Genomic DNA, 20089 nt, shown 5'->3' on the forward strand with positions numbered 1-20089 from the left:
AAAATGACAAAATTTGAAATGCCATAAATATTCTTGGACAAAAAAAAAAATGTCAAAAAAGAAAAAATTAAAAAAGTGATTAAAACCCGAAAATTCAGCAAAAGCAATATATTCATACCAGGTGGCGCAAAATGAATCACCCTATCGGAAGATTTACAATTTTTGCAAGTGGCATCGTACGCCAATCACATTTGACACTTGTGAAGTACACAGCTGCAGTATGCAAAAAGACATGCAATGGAGCGCGTAACGGTCAAATTAAGGATTATCATCACTCAAAATTATGGTTTTTTTAATTTAGTAAAAAAGTTATTCAAAAACTAGATGGGATTATTAATTACATAACACCAAATAACTATGTATAGCACAGGGACTTATTGACAAGTTTTGAGAACCTAAATTGAAAATTGTAATTTGAAAAGGTCGAGCCAAGGAGCACCAGGAGATTTACTGGCTCCTAAAACACTCAGGCTAAAAAACCCATTGTATTTAAAACTCTGGAACGGGGGTAGATAGTCAACGAGGTAAGGAGAAAAGTATCAGAGAAAGATATAGGAAGGAATATAAACAAAGATAGAGATAGTAAGTCCTGTGAGAATTTTCCAGATTCTTTGGCAAATCTGTAAATATCCTCCAGTTCTAGAGAGCGAATATTACTCATTCTCATGACATCGGAACCCGAAACTCGTAGCCGTGCACTAGCAAAGGCAGGACAGTCACAGAGAAAGTGCTCAATGCTATCTGCCTCCTCCAAGCATGACAGGCACACTGGGCCTCAATGATTCCAATGTTGGTCATATGCTGACCTCATGGATTGTGTCCTGTAATGATACCGACCATCAACCGAACGTCCTTCCTTCTAAGTTTTAAAAGAAAGTTTGACAGTTTTCTGTTCGGACTTGTCACAAAACACTTTGCAGTTCTGCAGCGTTCTACACCGGATCATCGCTTTTTATGTAGATTGCCTACATTATCGCTGATCCAATTCATGATTCCTGCGGAACTGATTCCGATTATTGGCTCTCGTCTTTGTGGGGGCACCGCTGATCCACGGGTGGCCAATTCGTCAACAATTTCATTTCCTTGAACACCGGAGTGTCCCAGAACCCATATAAGTACAAGCCTGTTTTGTCTTGCGACTGAATTAAGCTTCTTCTTACATTCTTGAACAATCTTTGAGGTTTGCTTCGCGTTCTCCAGGGCCTTCAGTGCAGCCTGTCACTGAAAGTTCCAATCTGTTTCGCGCTCCATCTGCTCTCGATTATCCATTCGGCTACTTTTAGGATGGCAAAAACTTCTGTTTGGAAAACAGTTGCCATTCCCCCATAGTTTAGTGATACTTATTACTATCGGTTTAGTACCATCCGGCTCCAGACCCTATTTCATTCTTGGACCCATCGGTAAAGAAAATATCCGTCAAACCTCTCTGCATGCATTCTGGATAGCTCCATTGCGTGATCTCACATCAAATTTCCTTCCAAATGAAACTGTGGGTATCAGATCGTCTTTAGGTGCCAAAAACAGAGGATACTGCTCAGATAGCAACTTAGAGATTTCTCTGTGTCCCAAAGTTCCGTCTTCGTGCCAGAAACCATATTTATGGAGTTTACACATTGCTTTTATTGCTTCCTGTTGTATCTTAAGATCCAGGGGAGGAAATCAAGCATAACATTTAGGGCATCGCCAGAGGTTGTACTCATGGCACCCGAAATGCATAAACATACACTTTTTTGCAGCCAGTATATTTCCCGGATTGAGAACTTAACCATTCTCCGTCGCCACCATACCACAGCAGCGTAAGTGATGATTGGTCTGATAAGTGCTGTGTATATATATAGGACCACAGCAGGTTTCAGACTCCAGGTTTTACCAAAGGCTCTGCGGCATTGCGGCAAAAATCGTCAGTGCTCGATTCTTCTTCTCCTCTTCTTCTTAATTGGCGCGATAACCGCTTACGCGATTTTGGCCGAGATTAACAAAGCGCGCCAGTCGTTTCTCTCTCGTGCTAACCGGCGCCAATTGGACACACCAAGTGAAGCCAAGTCCTTCTCCACCTGATCTTTCCAACGCAGAGGAGGCCTTCCTCTTCCTCTGCTATCACCAGCTGGTACCGCATCGAATACTTTCAAAGCCGGAGCGTTTGTATCCATTCGGACGACATGACCCAGCCAACGAAGCCGCTGGATCTTTATTCGCTGCGCTATGTCTATGTCGTCGTAAAGCTCATACAGCTCATCGTTCCATCGTCTACGATATTCGCCATTGCCAACGTGCAAAGGTCCAAAAATCTTACGCAGAATCTTTCTCTCGAACACTCCAAGCGTCGCTTCATCGGATGTTGTCATCGTCCAAGCTTCTGCGCCATACGTTAGGACGGGCATGATGAGAGTCTTGTAGAGTGTTAGTTTTGTTCGTCGAGAGAGGACTTTACTGCTCAATTGCCTACTTAGTCCAAAGTAGCACTTGTTGGCAAGAGAGATTCTACGTTGGATTTCAAGGCTGACATTGTTATCGGTGTTAATGCTGGTTCCTAAATACACGAAGTCTTTTACAACCTCAAAATTATAACTGTCAACAGTGACGTGGGTGCCGATACGCGAGTGCGCCGACTGTTTGTTTGAAGACAGGAGGTACTTCGTTTTGTCCTCGTTCACCACCAAACCCATTCGCTTTGCCTCTTTATCCAGTTTGGAGAAGGCAGAACTAACAGCGCGGTTGTTAAGGCCGATGATGTCAATATCATCGGCATACGCCAGCAATTGTACGCTCTTATAAAAAATTGTGCCTGAGCGATTAAGTTCTGCGGCTCGTACGATGCTCTCCAACATCAGGTTAAAGAAGTCACACGACAGCGAGTCACCCTGTCTGAAACCTCGTTTGGTATCAAACGGCTCGGAGAGGTCCTTCCCAATTCTGACGGCGCTGCTGGTGTTGAGCAACGTCATCTTACATAGCCGTATTAGTTTTGCGGGGATACCAAATTCAGACATCGCGGCATACAGGTAACTCCTTTCCGTACTGTCGAATGCAGCTTTGAAGCCGACGAAAAGGTGGTGTGTGTCGATTCTCCTTTCATGGGTCTTTTCCAAGATTTGGCGTATTGAGAATATTTGGTCAATGGTGGACTTTCCAGGTCTGAAGCCACACTGATAAGGTCCAATCAGTTGGTTGACGGTGGGCTTCAGCCTTTCACACAATACGCTCGCTAGAACCTTATAGGCGATATTTAGAAGACTAATCCCGCGGTAATTGGCACAAATTGCAGGATCGCCCTTCTTATGGATTGGGCAGAGCACACTTAAATTCCAATCGGCAGGCATGCTTTCATCCGACCATATTTTGCATAGGAGCTGATGCATGCACCTTACCAGCTCCTCGCCGCCATGTTTGAATAGCTCAGCCGGCAGTCCGTCGGCGCCCGCGGCTTTGTTGTTTTTTAGCCGTGATATTGCTATTCTCACCTCGTCATGGTCGGGTAACGGAACGACAATTCCGTCGTCAACGATTGGGGTATCGGGATCTTCACATTCTCTATGACATGCGCAGCCGTCACCGTTTAACAGGTTCGAGAAGTGTTCCCTCCATAATTTAAGATTGCTCTGGACGTCAGTCACCAGATCGCCGTCTTTGTTCTTACAGGAAAACGCCCCGGTCTTGAAACCTTCTGTAAGCCGCCGAACTTTCTGGTAAAATTTTCGGGCGTTGTTCCTGTTGGCCAGCATCTCAAGCTCCTCGCACTCACGTATTTCGGCCTCTCGTTTCTTCTGTCGGATAATACGTCTCTCTTCCTTTTTCAGCTCTCTGTAGCGATCCCACATGGCTCGCGTTGCGCCCGATCGCAGCGTGGCTCTATAGGCGGCATCCTTTCTTTCTGCGGCAGCATGACATTCCTCGTCGTACCAATTGTTTTTTCGGGCTCGCCGGAATCCGATTTCTTCTTCGGCGGCGGTACGTAGTGAACGAGAAATGTTGCTCCATTGCTCGCGCATGCCGGTTTGTTGGGCAGTGCTCTCCGAGAGCAGGAGTGAGAGTCGAGTGGCGAATCTTCTGGCTGTCTGTTGTGATTGCAGCTTTTCGATGTCGAACATTCTTTGCGTAGGTAGATGTACGTTTTTTGCTGCACAGAGGCGGGTGCGCAGCTTGGCTGCAACAAGGTAATGATCCGAGTCGATGTTGGGCCCTCGGATCGTACGTACATCTAATACACTAGAAGCGTGTCTTCCATCTATCACAACATGATCGATCTGGTTTCGCGTTTTTCGATCAGGAGACAGCCAGGTAGCTTGGTGTATCTTTTTATGCTGGAATCTGGTGCTGCAGACTACCATGTTTCGGGCCCCGGCGAAGTCGATCAGCCTCTGTCCGTTACCGGATGTTTCGTTGTGCAGGCTGAATTTTCCGACTGTGGGACCAAAAATTCCCTCCTTGCCCACCCTGGCGTTGAAGTCGCCAAGCACGATTTTTATGTCGTGGCGGGGGCAGCGCTCATAGGAACGTTCCAAGCGCTCATAGAAGGAATCTTTGGTCGCATCGTCCTTCTCTTCCGTCGGGGCGTGGGCGCAAATTAGCGAGATGTTAAAAAATCGCGCTTTGATGCGGATTATTGCGAGACGCTCGTCCACCGGAGTGAACGACAGTACTTGGCGACGAAGTCTCTCTCCCACAACAAATCCGACACCGAACTTGCGCTCCTTTACATGGCAGCTGTAGTAGACGTCGCAAGGTCCTATGGTTTTCTTACCTTGCCCCGTCCATCGCATCTCTTGGATGGCAGTGATGTCAGCCTTTACTCTCACGAGGACATCAACCAGCCGGGCAGAGGCACCTTCCCCATTAAGGGACCGGACATTCCAGGTGCATGCCCTCAAATCATATTCCTTATTTCGTTTGCAGGGGTCGTCATCAGTAAAGGCAGTTCTCATCCGAGGCTTTGTAATTCTTTTCATTGGGGGGGATTTTTAAGTGGCGGGTCCCAAACCCAGCGCACAACCAGCTATCCTGGAATGCTTCGCCTTCTCACGTTAGCTCACTCCCGAACGGGTGTTCGGGAGCTACCCAGAGGATACGTGGGCTAATCCCGGCCGTTGTGAGCTGCTTGAACCATATGTAGAAGAATCGTCCTGGCCACTCCCAAGTGAATGGCGATCAGTAACTTTCCCCACTTGCGTGGACTTCTACACATGGAACCATCCTCCTCGATTCACCTTCAGTGAAACGTGTGTCTCCCAAGCCAGCTTCTTATCCAAGATTACTCCTAAATATTTAACTTCATCGGAAAGACCAAGTGTCACACCTTTCAGTGTTGGAAGACTGATAAAAAAATTACAAAAATCAATGTGATTTTTGAGCACTCAGATTTGCACGTTAACTAAAATTGAAGATGCTATGAAATTACAAAAGAAACATTTTTTTAGGGATTGTAATTAAAAATATTTAAAGTTTGAGGAACAGTTTTTTATGTTTTTTTTTATTTGCACAAATTTTGAAACTTGGATTTATATGATTTTTGTAGAAAAGGATGCAAAGCTGTAGCTGTAGAGCTTTGTTTCTTAAAAAAAAATTTTAATTAATTAAGAAACAATAATTATTTAACGAACTATATTTTGATGAAAAGGAGTTTGCTCCATTGTGTTAGGTGAAGGAAGAAATTCGGACTATTTTCTACGAGATGTCATAAGTGAGCCGTATCAAAAGATAATACTATACAGGGATTGAAATGTGAAGTGCTAAAGAAACAAAAAAAAAAACAAAAAAAAAACAAAAAAAACAAAAAAAAAATATTTAGGAATGTGAGGCTTAGTAAGGCATGTTCTGTGTAACAGCGTTCTAAAATGAAGGTAAAAAGAGAGAGATTTCGATGTATTCTGCAATAGTACTACGACTAAGGCGAAAAATGGAAGTAGGTTTTTAAAAAATGTGTGTAGTTGTTGCTTCGATTCCTACAATATGAATGACGGATGCTCTAGTCGAAAATGCCACTAGAATTAAGAAAATCGTAGAGTTGGTCTGATATATGTGAATTTATTCCATTGTCCACGAACTGCAGATTAGCCAGAAAACCATTTGGAACCATTTACATTAGAATGGTCTAAGAGGAAGCTTTATGTACGAATGCTATAGGAATTGATGTAAAATACAGATTTGCACCGAATTGACGTCTGCGATTCTTTACTAAAACTTAGTGAAGTCTATTAATTTTTGAAGCGAATGGTAACTACAGAGTGTTCGGAGGTAGAATTAGGAGTTAAAAGCTAAATTAAAAAGAAGTATTACTAATGCTAAAGGTTTATTTCAAAAACTATTAGGTACAAAAAAGGCAGGAGTTGATTTAATTTTTTTTAATTACTTCAGTTCCGTCGGATACACCGGAGATGTGATGTCAGCATGCCATTAGCCTCGCGTACGATATTTTCTGAGACGGTATGTGGGAACTCCTACAGACAAAATTTCATAGGGGTAAGGTCGGGCACGTACCGATAAGAGACACTGCCCACAGAAATTGGTTGTGTTCCACGATTTTGGAAAAGTATGGTCCAATTATTCAACAGCTTGACAATAGGCTCCAAATCATTACTTTGGGACTGTGAAGTGGCTGTTGCCGTTTTAATAGCAGGTTCTGTGCTTTAGGTGACTAATAACGTCAATTTTCTTTATATACTCTTTCATTTAAATTTTCTTTATATACATTTCCATTTCATCATTCGAAAAGATAGTGTTCACCGTTTGAAAATGCTTCGACGTTTTCTCGCAGAAATTTTATCCAAATTGTAATCGTTAGGCTTAACCGTTGGACACTTGTATTATTTAAATTGTGAAGGGGTGAAGTCTGAGTTCCATTGTTTTGGATTATCACCTTTTGAAGAATTTGCATATTTTCTTGGTGGTACAGAACTGTCCAACAGTAGGACTTAATAAATTGCACAATTATAAAACTGTTTTCTAAATGGACATTTAAAATAGAAATATGTTTTACGGTTGATCTCTTATATGAAATACTGGCATCGCCTATACTTCAATGAAATACATGCCCGATATCGGGTTTAACGCTGATAGAAAAATCATCAGTTCGATAACAAATCAAAGGATTCCACTTGTCATATGGTTCGCAGTTTGGTCCTTTTCACCTCTACCTACTTTTTCTTTAATAAATGGCCCATGGCCTTGAATAGCAATCCCTTTGCGATGAGATCAAAAATTGGTTCCAAAATTATAAAAGCGCCACATATTGACCAGTTTTGGATATTTATTTATTTATTTTTAAATTATAATAATTTATTTTTGTTTATAAAAATTTAGACCATCTTAGTCCATGTTTCAAGTACAAAAGTTTAAACTTTTACAATATTTATAAATACTCAACCAATTTAAAAAGTTTTAAATATCTTGAAAGCCGTTCTACTTTTATAATACTCGTACGAGAAACAATAGATGCTGTGTGTCAATTGGTAACTCAAGATCATCGTATAGCATATCGTAAGAAAAGGCGTTTTCGAACATTATTGGGGCCAGATTTTGGTCGGCAAGAAGATTTGCTCTCGTTGGATACCGCATAATTTGACAAGTGCCAAAAACGGACTCGTGTCGATTGATGTAAGGAAATGTTGAAGAAATTCAGCCACAGTGGTTCAAAGTAATAGGTGAACGTATCATGGTTTTATGCATATGCGCCGGAAACAAATCAGCAATCGATAGTGTGGGTGTTCGACAACGAGTTTAATCCAATAAAGGTTCGCACACCTCAAAGCAAATGGTCGCCCGTTTTTTTCCGAAAATCTGGTCGCGCCGCAACTGCACCACTAGAAATATTCAACGTCCAATTCTGAGTGGTAAAGAACCATTTGTTTGCCAGAAGTTTATGGAGAATTAAGGAAAACCAACCGTCGAGGACGAATCATATTTCACCCAGACAATGCGAGCTTCCACGTATCGGCTCATACAAGAGAGTTGTTGAGCATTCAAAATATCGAATTATTGGGTCATTTGCTTTGAGTCACTGATTTGGCAGCTAATGATTTCCTTTTGCTCACGAATATCAAAAATAAATGGCGAAATTACGTATTTCAACGCCTGAAGTAGCTGTAAGCCTTTGGATGTATCCACTTGTAAGTGGCAAAAGTGCTTTGAAAATTCGCTCAAGCGGATGAGAGAAGAATATGTTGAAAAACAATAAAACCATTTTCATTATAATTTTACTGTGTTTTTTGGTTTTTTTTATTGAGCACAAATTATTAAAGGCAACCCTTATATGTGAGCATTACATTTGGATTGGCGGTTTCATGCGTGAAATTCCGTACTTATTTTTTATCGGTTAGTGTAATATAAGTTGAAATTAAGTTATCGGTTCATGCGTGCACCTAAAGACACTGCAAAAGGCCATTAACCGTCCACAGACGAACTGTAACAGTTTTTCTTAGAGGAAATGATCAATATCTGGGGCACCACAGAAGTATAGAAGTACACGATTGTGAATACTATTTTTTGGCCGACTGCAGTCCATGCTTACTGGTAGGCAGCACCATCGGTTATATTCAAAAAAGGTTGAAAAAAGTTCATATATAGGTTTTTGTTTTTGCTATTCGAATATAAGGGACACTGCTGCATTTCATGACACCATAAATTTTATACACACAAAAGTTTACATACATATACATACTTACATACAACTGTTTACACAGATGTACTCCCATGGTCCCAATGTAAAGTTAAATCTCTCCGAATTTGGATAAAGAAAATTGCAAACGCATGGAAAATGGCAAACTGCCATAAACCACAAAAGCAGTTGCTCACAATGGTCCACGGAAAACACAAACTATCCAATATGTATATGTATGTATATATGTAGACTACAACTCAAATCCACTTGGCGGTTGAAGCAGCTCAAGTGTGTTGACAATGTGTGAAATGATTTGGTTTTACAAACGAACCAAAAATCTGAATTCAGTTTAGCCGCAGTGCTGAGTGCTAAAGTACTTAGTTAGTTTTCTGTGGCTTTTCCCAACAATGTTGGCATAGTTGTGGCAACATTTATTGTTTTAGCCCGCATTAAAATAAATAAGCTTACTGACCAATTTCCTTTGCAAGCGCGCTTAACACCGAGAGTTACTATGTAGGTAAAAGCACTACCAACCAAGTTTGGCATTGAATGTAGTGGATAATGAAAAACGTGGGTTTTATTTTAGCTTTTTACGTATGAGTAACATTTTTGGTTGGCCTTTTCATTTCTTTGTCGAAATTCGTTTAATTTTTTTCATTTGCTCGTTTTGTGGATATTTACTGATTTCCACTTCTTGGCAGGCAAGCGGTCTGGTATTTTTCCAGAAAGTGTGAACACATTTAAATTGATGAGCAAAAATAAATTACCCATTACATTAGCGTGCACTTAGTGAATTAATTGGAAAATCAGACGCAGAGTGAGGGCACCAGCGAACAAAAGGGAAGAAATCAAAAATTCAGTGATAAAATAAGCAAAGAGAATAAATAAAAAGGAAAAGGATGAGTGAATTTTAGGATATATTTATGTATGCAAGTGGCAGAGCGTTTATTTAGCTAATACAAAGTGGAAGGCCGGCTATAGAGCGAATAACGTGGCGTCCGTGGTCGTTTTTTCGAGACGCTTGTGTTTATTTATATGAGTTTAAAGCGGCACGTGTGCTAGTTGGGAAGCTGATTAACGGAAGTGGTTGCTACTCTAATTACCAACTGCATGCAGCTAAGTGAAGAGCGCATATGATTTCTTAGCTTACACCCAGTGAGGCATGCGCTTTATATGTGTTTTATAAGAAGAATTTTAGGCATTGAGATAGAGTAAAGAAAAACTATTGACATGAAGCTGGTAACTAACATTCTCTTAACAAAATTTAAGCTTAGTCGCTAAATAATTACAATCTTCTAGAACCTTTTTAGGTGCCAAGCTAAGATTTTTTTTTTAACGTGAAGTTCGAGCGTCGATCATTAATTGCTTCATAAGCCGGCTGAGCATTACATACATATTGTGCTTGATGATGCAGTACTGCATACAAAGGTATAATATTCCAAAAGCAATGCAATTGAATAGACTCAGCAAGTAGTCCAACCCAGCGAAGCATCGTCTTCAAATACTACCTGTTTAGTGTGTGCCATAATTTAAGAAATCGAAAAGGGATCGAAAAAAATCTTAGGAAAAGAATGGGAATTTGTATTAGGAATAAAGAATCTATCGAGAGGTTATGTTGGGAATAAATATTAAATAAAAAATTAAAAATTTTTAAGTTTGTTGTATTAACGCATTTTTAACATTTTTTTCTTCTTATGGAAATTCTCGCTCCACCCGTTTCGGGGTTGCGCTCCACCTACAGGTTAGATTTTTAATTCAAGTATTATACATTTTTGGATAGCAAAAAAGACATACTAGTTTCTAAAACAATTAAAAAAAAAATGTTGATACAAAAGTTTTTTTTTTAATGATGTGAAGTAGGAAACACTTACTCAAAAGCTTGTAAAATTGTAAATTCAGATGCTTACGAAATGCCCCTTTTGAACTGTAGGAACTTGTTCTAAGCTTTAAAAAAATAGAAACAAATTTAATCCGTGAACTAATATTTAAAGGAAGTGGTTCAAAAATAGTTTTTTTACTTCACTTATTTACAGCAAAGAACTTGGTAAAATATTTTTCCGAACTGCAATCAAATTCGTAGTTTTTAAAAACTTTTTGAGGTTAGGTTTATATGAGAGGTGTGGGTAAAAATAAACCGATATCAGCCATTTTAAAGGTGTTTACTTACATTATTATTATAAATATATAAACAAAATTTCGGAGCTGTAAATTCATCGGGGTACTTTTTTTGAGATTTTTAATCGTTTTTGGTATTAGGTTTGTATGGTAGATATGCGTTTAAGTAAATCGATTTTCCTGATGTTTATACGCGTTTATTTTTCATATTATTATAAATATGTGGATGAAATTTTGGCGTCTTCTATTCATCGGTTCCCCTTGAATTGCATTTTTAAGACGTTTTTGAGGTTAGGTTTGTATGGGAGGTATGCTTTAAAATGCACCGATTATAGCCATTTTAAAGGAGTTTGCCGATGTTATTATTAGAAATATATGCGCAAAGTTTTAGAGCTGCCATTCGATTGGTGGGATTTTTAAGAAATTTCTAAGCATTTTTCAGGTTAGGTTTGCAGGAGAGGAATGCGTTACACTTAATCGATTTTGCTAACTTTTTGTATGATTACTTAGTGTACTATTGCAAATATATGCGCTGTATTCTTCGACGGCTTTTTACTGGCATTTTTAAGGCATTTTTAAGACATTTTTAATGCATTTTAGAAGTTAGGATTTTATGACGGGCATGCTTTAAAATAAACCCATCGCACTCATTTCGCGTTTTTTTTTTGATTTTTGTCTTAAAAGGTTTCATACGAAAAAATTAGATCCTATGCTTACATCTATGTGTGAACCACTGTGCAACGCTGCATAATCGTACTTGTTGCTTTTGGCCATTGCCAAACACTTCCAAGTTTTCAAACGATATCGTTTCTTGTCAATGATTAGCAAAGGCGATGTCTGTGTGCAGATTAAAAGTGCGTAAACTTTGATGAAGCGTTTGCTCTTTTACAAACATTTACCATTCAAATTGGTTTCAAGATGTGCATTCCAAATGGTTGTTTATTTGTAATTTAGTCTTTCACCCTGCCCAACTGCAGTATGTAATTTTGTCATTCGTCGGATCACATAGGAACTCTCTTACTTGTATGCTTACTATAGGTACGTACCCATATATGTGTACATTCACAACATTCAACTGGTCTGTAATTAATTTGAGTAAGCGTTCTGTGGGTAGTATACGAATATAGGTATGTCTCTCCCATACTCTGCCAGCTTTTTGTCGATGTTGGGAGAGTTGTCAATCACAGGAGTTTATTCTAACACAGAAATTAGTTTTTAGTGGTATTTAGTGAAGCGGATGTAGTTTACGTAAAACTTTTATTCACTGTTCTTTTGTAGTTCGTCATTCAATCTACTCCAGAGCTTTGTCTGGTTTCATAAAGTCTCTTGTTCTTTGACATGTTGCTGTTCCTTTCAAAACTTAATAGTGCTATATGTAGATAGAAGTAATATTTACTACCCATTTTACGAGTATTAGTAGACAAATTAATACAAGCAGGCGCCCATGAATATGCTGAACGCGTCATTAAATACGAAAGTCTATTCTAAACATTTATTTTTATATACATTTACATCGAACACTTATAAATTGTGTAACATAATTTTGTTTCTTTCGTATTTATGTATGTATACCTTCAGGCATGAACATTATTAATATACTAATTGTATTCTCTGATTTTATTATTAACTGGAAAAATTAATATGCAGACCCCTAGAAGAAGTTCATGACCGAGACAAGTAGAGGATGAAAAAGAAGAATTTTTGGTAATTAACATCCAGGGTGCATATAAATATGACTCTAAGACGGAATGAGTATTAGCTAACAAGAATTTAGTTGACATTAGAGTGTTACGTTAGGATGATAATAAAGTGAGTAAGTAACGATGTACTTGAAGTCAATGAACTTTGTAATAAAAACAAAATATCTCCTCGAGATAAAAACGTTAAAGTAATATTATTTATATGTAGTAACATATAGTAATATTTGCATAAAAGGTGGTACACTCTAGTCTACCATCAGCCATCAACCATCAAAGTTAGTTAAGTATAATAATTTAGGCTATTGTAGCAAAAGGCGTGGGTGCGTGGCTACTATTCGATAATGCCGGAGCTCAAAACACCGGGCAAGAAACATCAAATGCTAAAAAAATTTTTTCTAATAGCGGTCGCCCTGGGCAGGCAATCTTTTGAAAGTAATTCTGCCATAAAAAAAATCATCATAAAATAAAAAAAATCATCTGTTATACGGAGGCGGCATATAACTCAACCTCGGCCCAACAATCAGCAAAAGGTTGTACGCGCCAATTATATATGCATAGGTACCGAAAGGCGCTAATTTAAAAAAAATATGTGAATCATTATGTTAATACGAGGGCGGGTCAATAAGTCCGTGACTTTTTTTATTTCTGACCTCTTTACTGAAAAATAATTAAATACTGCTCCTGTCAACAGGCATCTGTAAGTTGACTCCTTGTCAAAATTTGAACGTGCTGCGTCAGTTAGTTTGTGTTTTACAGCTACCTTTATCAGACTACCCAGTAATTTGAGGAGAAAATGGAAATAACTGAATTTCGTGTTCTTATTAAGCATTATTTTTTGCGAAAAAAAAAACCATTACCGAGACCAAAGCTAAGCTTGACAAATACTATAGGGACTCTGCACCATCGATTTCAATGGTAAACAAGTGGTTTACTGAATTTCGTTGTGGCCGCACAAGCATTGAAGATGCCGAACGTCCTGGACGCCCAGTTGAGGTCTCTACACCCGAAACAATCGAAAAAATTCACGATATGATTTTGTCCGACCGAAGATTGAAAGTGCGAGAGATTGTGGAAGCCGTGGGGATCTCGCATGGTTCAGTGGTTTCAATTTTGAATGATCACTTGGGCATGAGAAAGCTTTCCGCAAGATGGGTGCCGCGTTTGCTCACAGTCGACCACAAACGCAATCGTGTAACAACTTCACAGGAAGGTTTGGCGTTGCTTAATCGCAATATGTGGAGGAGTTTTTGCGCCGTTTTGTAACCGTGGACGAAACATTGATCCATCACCACACACCAGAGACCAAACATCAGTCGAAACAGTGGGTTTGTAAGCGTCAATCGGCGCCAAAGAAGGCCAAGGTGGGTTTGTCAGCCAATAAAGTTATGGCGACTGTTTTTTGAGATGCACGCGGGATAATCCACATTGACTATCTTCAAAAGGGAAAAACAATCAAGGGGGAATATTATGTCAACTTATTGCACCGATTCAATAACGATTTAAAAAAAACCGACCTTATTTGGCCAAGAAAAAAGTTCTTTTCCACCAAGACAATGCAAGGGTGCACACTTGTGCAGTTGCCATGGCAAAAATCCATGAATTGGGCTATGAATTGCTCCCTCATTCGCCCTATTCTCCAGATTTGGCTCCGAGTGACTACTTCTTGTACCCAAACCTGAAGAAATGGCTTGGTGGAAAAAGATTTGAGTCCAATGATGATGTCATCTCGCAAACAAAGGCCTATTTTGAGGACCTCGATAAATCATATTTTTTGGAAGGGATGCAAAGAATTGGAGAAGCGTTGGGCAAAGTATATAGAACTCAAAGGAGACTACGTTGAAAAATAAAATTATTTATTTATCAAAAAGTCTATGTTTTATTCCAAAAGTCACGGACTTATTGACGCGCCCTCGTAGCAAGTAAATGATATTTTTTTTACATAGAAACTGAAAAAAGTTTTTATGTTGCGCTGCCAATTTATTTAAAAACATACTCACACATCGCTTCTTCCGAGGACAGACCTCACAAGCTTAAAAAAAAAAATACTAATTGGCCATCGCTAGAATTTCCTCTATGTTCTGTAAAGATGCATAGCTGTTAACATTATCTCGTTCTCCCATACTTTCTAGAGCCCATAAAATTTTGCTATAATAAAGTTCAAGTTTGAAATTGAAATTCGCCTTGATTTCTTGTATTTTTGCTTATTGGCAGTGTTGCATATTTGCTGCTATATAACGAAATGAGCAAGACTGACTTAAAAATTTCCTAAAAATAAACGCGCTTTTTGAGCTACCTCAAACTTGCACTTTATTATACTCAAACGCAATGAGCTATAAACCTGCATGAATTGGACGAAATGTTTCTAAAAATAATGATTTAAAAGTTTGAAATTCTTATAATTAAAAGTTTCTTGAATTTTCTAAAATGTTGTACAAAGTTATATGGTCTTTATTGTAAATTTATCTATATTATTTTGAATAATAAAATAGTTATATAAAAAAAAAAATGAAAAATAAATAGTCAACCATTTGCAATATGTCGCACTGCTATTATTGTGCACACAACTGTACATATCGCAATTTTTCACTAACGATCTCACTGCAAGCTTAATCATAATAATAAGTACGTTGAGAAGTGTGCAAGAATCTATGACAGCTTAAACATTACTCCTTAGTTTATTTCTACTTTAAGACTTTTTCCATTTTGCGCCACTATAGTGATGAGTTGGCACCTCTGGCTTATCCATATCCAGTATCTTCTCGAGGTCGGCTTGGACTTTCAATACCCCAGCTATAGATAAAAATATCTTCTTGTCTCAACATATTCAGGGATCACAGATCTCATTATGAGTTCTATCAAAAAAATTAATATTTCATTATTACTTTATTATTTATAAGCTTCTGAGTTTTATTGTACTGCACAGACAATCTAATCCAATATCGAGTTACATTTATTTTGGTCAAAAATGAAACTCAACCCTAAAAATAATTTTATTTTTGATTTAAAAACAATTCGATATGCCTATGATTGCATTTTTGAAGCTATTAATTAAAAACGCGATTTTAATAAGAGTTTTTAAAGTATGGCTAAATTGTAATATAAGTAATCATAAAATCCATCAAAAAGTATTCTAAGTTTGTTTTCGCAACTGTTCTGCGATATTTGGAAGCATTTCACCTTTCCATTCAAAATTTAAAACTAATCAATATTTTCGGTCCTTTGTCTAACCAAAGTCTTTAATGTTTTCAAGTATTTCGTTCGCGACATCCTGGCAGAGAGGAGAAAGTGATATCACACTATTATGAGCGAAATACCATTAATCCCAGCAGGGGCAAGATTTTCTCTTGCCATATCCGCAAATAATTTGTTTGGCTCCAAATTCGCACTCATGAGCGAGTTTGAAATTCAGAACAAAAGCCCTCTCTTATCTCGACTACTTCTTTCTTTAGAGGCATCCCTGTTCGCACGGTTCTCTATGAGTGCACGTCTGCTACTACTTAAATGGATACTTAAGTGGATACCCTCAAAGGTACTAAAAACCTTCTTGAAAACACTTATGCATTTAAATTAAATATAAAATTATAAAATATTTTTAAAAACCACATTACTTCATCTCTTTTGGCATTTTGAAGTGCTTTTTTTCTATTACTTATATTATTTATTCAATTTGCAAGCGCATTTGACTTAGCCACTAATTTTTAGACCATTTGTTGCGAATTTATTGTGCAGCTTATTGCCAAATATAATTGCGCCTGGATTTTCTGCATATAATCGTAACATAAACAAGATGGCCCAGACGTTGCTAGCTACTTAGCTGAAGCCATTATTGGTGATGTACATAGCTGCTGTTGCCGACCCATTCTAGGAATTTCTATGCCAGTAACAACAACAGAAAAAAAACTACATCTTGTTATGTTTAACATGTGTATTATTTATTTTGTGTTCTTGTTCCTCTACTCGTCGCACGTGTTTAGTACACTCATTGCAGATAAGCTAGCTGTGCTTTTGCTCAGACTTTCGCACGGGCCTTTTGTTCGCGTCGAGTCAACGAAAATATTCAAGGACAACCAACCGCCGCACTTGACATGACATGCAACTAAGGACAATATCAGAGTTAACAACAGTCTGAGCGGTTGACATTTGGTGACGGCACAAATACATATATATATATGTACACGTACAGTGTAAACACATTTATGTGTCCATGTAGGCATATTAGGGTGGGTCAATTTGTACGCACCAATTTCGAGATTTCGACAAATATTCCTAGCGAATTCGGACCGGCAGATATTTTGTATGAGGAACTTTTTTATGGCAGAAATACAAGGTTGGTTGAGTGTTTGTGGACTATGAACGGTGACTAGTCTGCGGTTGTGTTAGCCTCTTTATGGTGCTGATGAAGTTCATCAGATTCTTGTTACCAAGACCTGCTATATCAGCAGGCGCAGAAAAGAAGTGAGAACCAAGATGCTTAAATATTAGTCCAGCGAGAACTGGGCAGCTAAGGAGCAGGTGCTGCGATAATTCCACCTCATCCTCCATACAGCTGACGCAAAAAGGACTCGAAGTAATTCCGAGTCTCACGGCATGTGTACCCCGTGGGCAGTGCCCCGTGAGGATGCGAAATTTGAGAGATGACATTTTGTCATCCTCAGAATATCCCTCAAACGCCTCCTATCCAAACGTAGCCAGAAGGACTTCGCGACCTTACACGTTCGTGTACTTACCCAGCGCTCGCTGAGATGGTGCAAACCCCATCCTTCCAGGAGTAGAGCGCAGGCTGTCAAGGGGATCCCGACCCTCTCCTTTCGCGGGCACACGGCCTCACATGACCCTTGTCTGCCCAGCTCGTCAGCTTCGCAGTTTCCAGCAATGTCACTGTGACCAGGTACCCAAATTATCTTTATATCGAAGAACTCTGATGCAATCGAGCGAGAGACCAGGCATTCCCTGACCAGTTTCGAATGCACCATAATAGAGCCTAGTGCCCTAATTGCCGCTTGGCTATCGGAGTAAATATTTACCTTCTTAACGGTTATTACGCAAGTAAGTAGCCAGTCAGCTGCTTCTTTAATTGCGGCCTCCTCTGCTTGGAACACACTGTAGTGATCCGGTAAGCTGAATTTGAGTTTGATTAGGAGCTCTTTGCAGAATACTCCTCCTCCAACCCTACCGGCCAACTTCGAGCCATCCGTGAACAGGTTAACCAGGTCTTGGAATATGGGTGGAGAAAGTTCCGCTTGGACTAAGCGAAGACACACACTGATCCGCGGACGAAGGTATGAACTCAAAGTTTCTGAGAATGCTTGAGTGCCCATATGTGAGATTGAGTTTTTAGCCCAAGCCCCTCAATCTTATTGCGGTACGTGCAGCTGTAATTCTGCCTGCGAGTAGTTCGAAGCGCCCCACTGATTCCAATGAATGCAGACCTTTCAACTCTCTCTAGTTTTTTAACTGATGTCGTCCTCTCCAGTGAGTTCCACCAGACAATGACTCCATATAACAAGATTGGCTTTATTGTGGTGTTATAGAACCAAAATACAACTCTAGGCGAGAGGCCCCATCTTTTGCCAATTGCGCCCTTGCATCCATACCACGGTGTTAGTTGTACAACAAAATAAATCCAAGAAAATGTAAAGACATTTTTTGTTTTGCGAGTTTTAGTTGGACTCACCCTTCAATTTTGTTTTTCAATAAAGTTTTTACTAAAAATGGATTTACTCTTCAATTTTGTTTTTCAGTAAAGTTTTTACTAAATAAAAAAAAGTATTATAAAATTTTTATTTCTACATGAAGTCGCTCGTGCAAGTAATGACGATCATTTTGAACCCGGAATCATTCAAATCGGTTTATTTTTGACTAAGTTATGAGCATTTAAAAAAAAGTTTTCTTGAAAAAATTTTTTTTCGGGCGAACAAAAAAATACGTGTCTCATTATTTTGACCAGAGAGCAACATATTTGAGTTACATCGAAATCGAAGAACCTGACCCGAATAGCCCGGTTGAATTGAAATGGAAAGCACCTACAATATTAAAAAAATTATATATATTTTGTTTTGTAGAACCTCGTTTTTACTCTTAAAATGGTAAAATGGCTGAAGTGCCAGTCTGCCACTCCTCAAGTAGCACTAAAGCGCCGTTTTTACTCTTTAAATAGAAAATAGATATCAAAACTAAATTCTTCGGTTAAAAAAATTCCCGAATACAAACTTGCTTTTAGAAAAATTACCAGGATAGTATTTTATTCGATGTTAATCTCTATAATAACTTCGTACGAATTGAAGATACTTTGTTGTTTTTAATTTGGGTAGCTCGAAAAGGATTTTAGAGCTATTCTGTAGTGGACTTTCTCTGTTGGAATACAATGTACAATCCGAATCTGCCTATCGAAAAAAATGACCACCCTAATGTACATGTATTCATACCCGTAGTAACCTAAAATGGAGAATTTTGCCAAAAGTGAATATCAGTTATGCCAAGAAGTACTCACTCATACATTGGCTGCCAAAAAAAAAATGGAAAAATCTAGCATTAAAAATATTTCTCCTAACCTTTTCCAGCTCAAAATTTCTGCAAAGCAAATTGTTTTAGCTATTAGCTGTTGCGACATTTGTTGAACGCTAGTTGGCTCAATTAAGTGCAACAGCAGCTAAATCAAAAGCGGCGGCAGCAGTAGCAATTAATTAAAATTTATTAAAATTTAGTGGCAACGAGACTTTTTGTAAAAGTACTTAACAAAGACAACAATAAGTACAGCACCACCAGACCAGTCGTTCTCCGCCCATGGCACCATAGAAACGAAAATATATATTTTACAAATAATAAATATATAAATTGTTGTAATAAGCAGTACAATAATAAATAACGATGATTATAATAAACTCTAATACTCAAGGCTTTGCCTCTTTGTTTGTTGTTTTCATTGTACGCGCGTTTGTGTTTGTACTTCTTGTGTTGTCCTGGGTAACCTCGACGGCGTAATTTAAACTTAAATCAGTTCAAATGAGTTTTAGCAATTTTAATCTACGTTGTCAATCGTAAGACCAAGCCGCACGTCCACCCCACTACTGACTACTTTGTTTGTGCCCACAATTGAAGTTTTAATTTATATAGATTCGATTTTCTCAGTCATCTGTTGCCAATGGTGGTTGAATTATCTGTAGGGGGCTTTGTGGTGTGGCTGTTTCGCTATTGGGGGTTATTGAACTATGGGTACGCAGAAGATATGCTAATTTAAATACGAAACCGTATTTGTTGAATTTGTGTGTTTCTTTGTATATATGTGTGTATGTATGTACGAGTTTGAGATTTATTTAATTTAAATGCATTTGGGATTATAATTAGGAATGGAGAAGTATCTAAAGCATGTTTTGCTTTTTTAATTTCAGGTTTCAATGTCAAGTGTCTCGTGATTTCAGGTAAGAATTTATTATTATTATTATTTAATTATTATCTTAATCATATTATTTAATCTAAAATTTTAAGACTAATTGATAAAAAGAGCACCAGCCAGAGTTAAAATGTAAAATCTTCATCTGTAAAATATAAATTGGGAAACTCTATTACGAATGCAGGCCATTAAAAAAAATTTGAGCCAGGTTAAAGTTGCACTTTATAAAAATAAAATTTAGTACCCTATAAAAGTGCATAACTAAATTTTATTTTTAGTTCTGATAAAAAA

General features: G+C 38.3%; 1 long non-coding RNA gene across 1 annotated transcript in view; it reads left to right on the forward strand.

Annotated features, from left to right (window-relative positions):
* The window catches only part of LOC128858213 (uncharacterized), a 123249-nt gene extending 103201 nt beyond the window's left edge, over positions 1-20048 (forward strand). Inside the window, exon 3 of the long non-coding RNA XR_008453990.1 lies at positions 19797-20048. This is a non-coding gene — a long non-coding RNA (uncharacterized LOC128858213). The remainder of the gene's footprint in view (positions 1-19796) is intronic.
* The last annotated feature ends 41 nt before the right edge of the window (positions 20049-20089 follow it).

The sequence above is a fragment of the Anastrepha ludens genome, chromosome 3, assembly GCF_028408465.1.
Source record: "Anastrepha ludens isolate Willacy chromosome 3, idAnaLude1.1, whole genome shotgun sequence".
Lineage (NCBI taxonomy): Eukaryota > Metazoa > Arthropoda > Insecta > Diptera > Tephritidae > Anastrepha > Anastrepha ludens.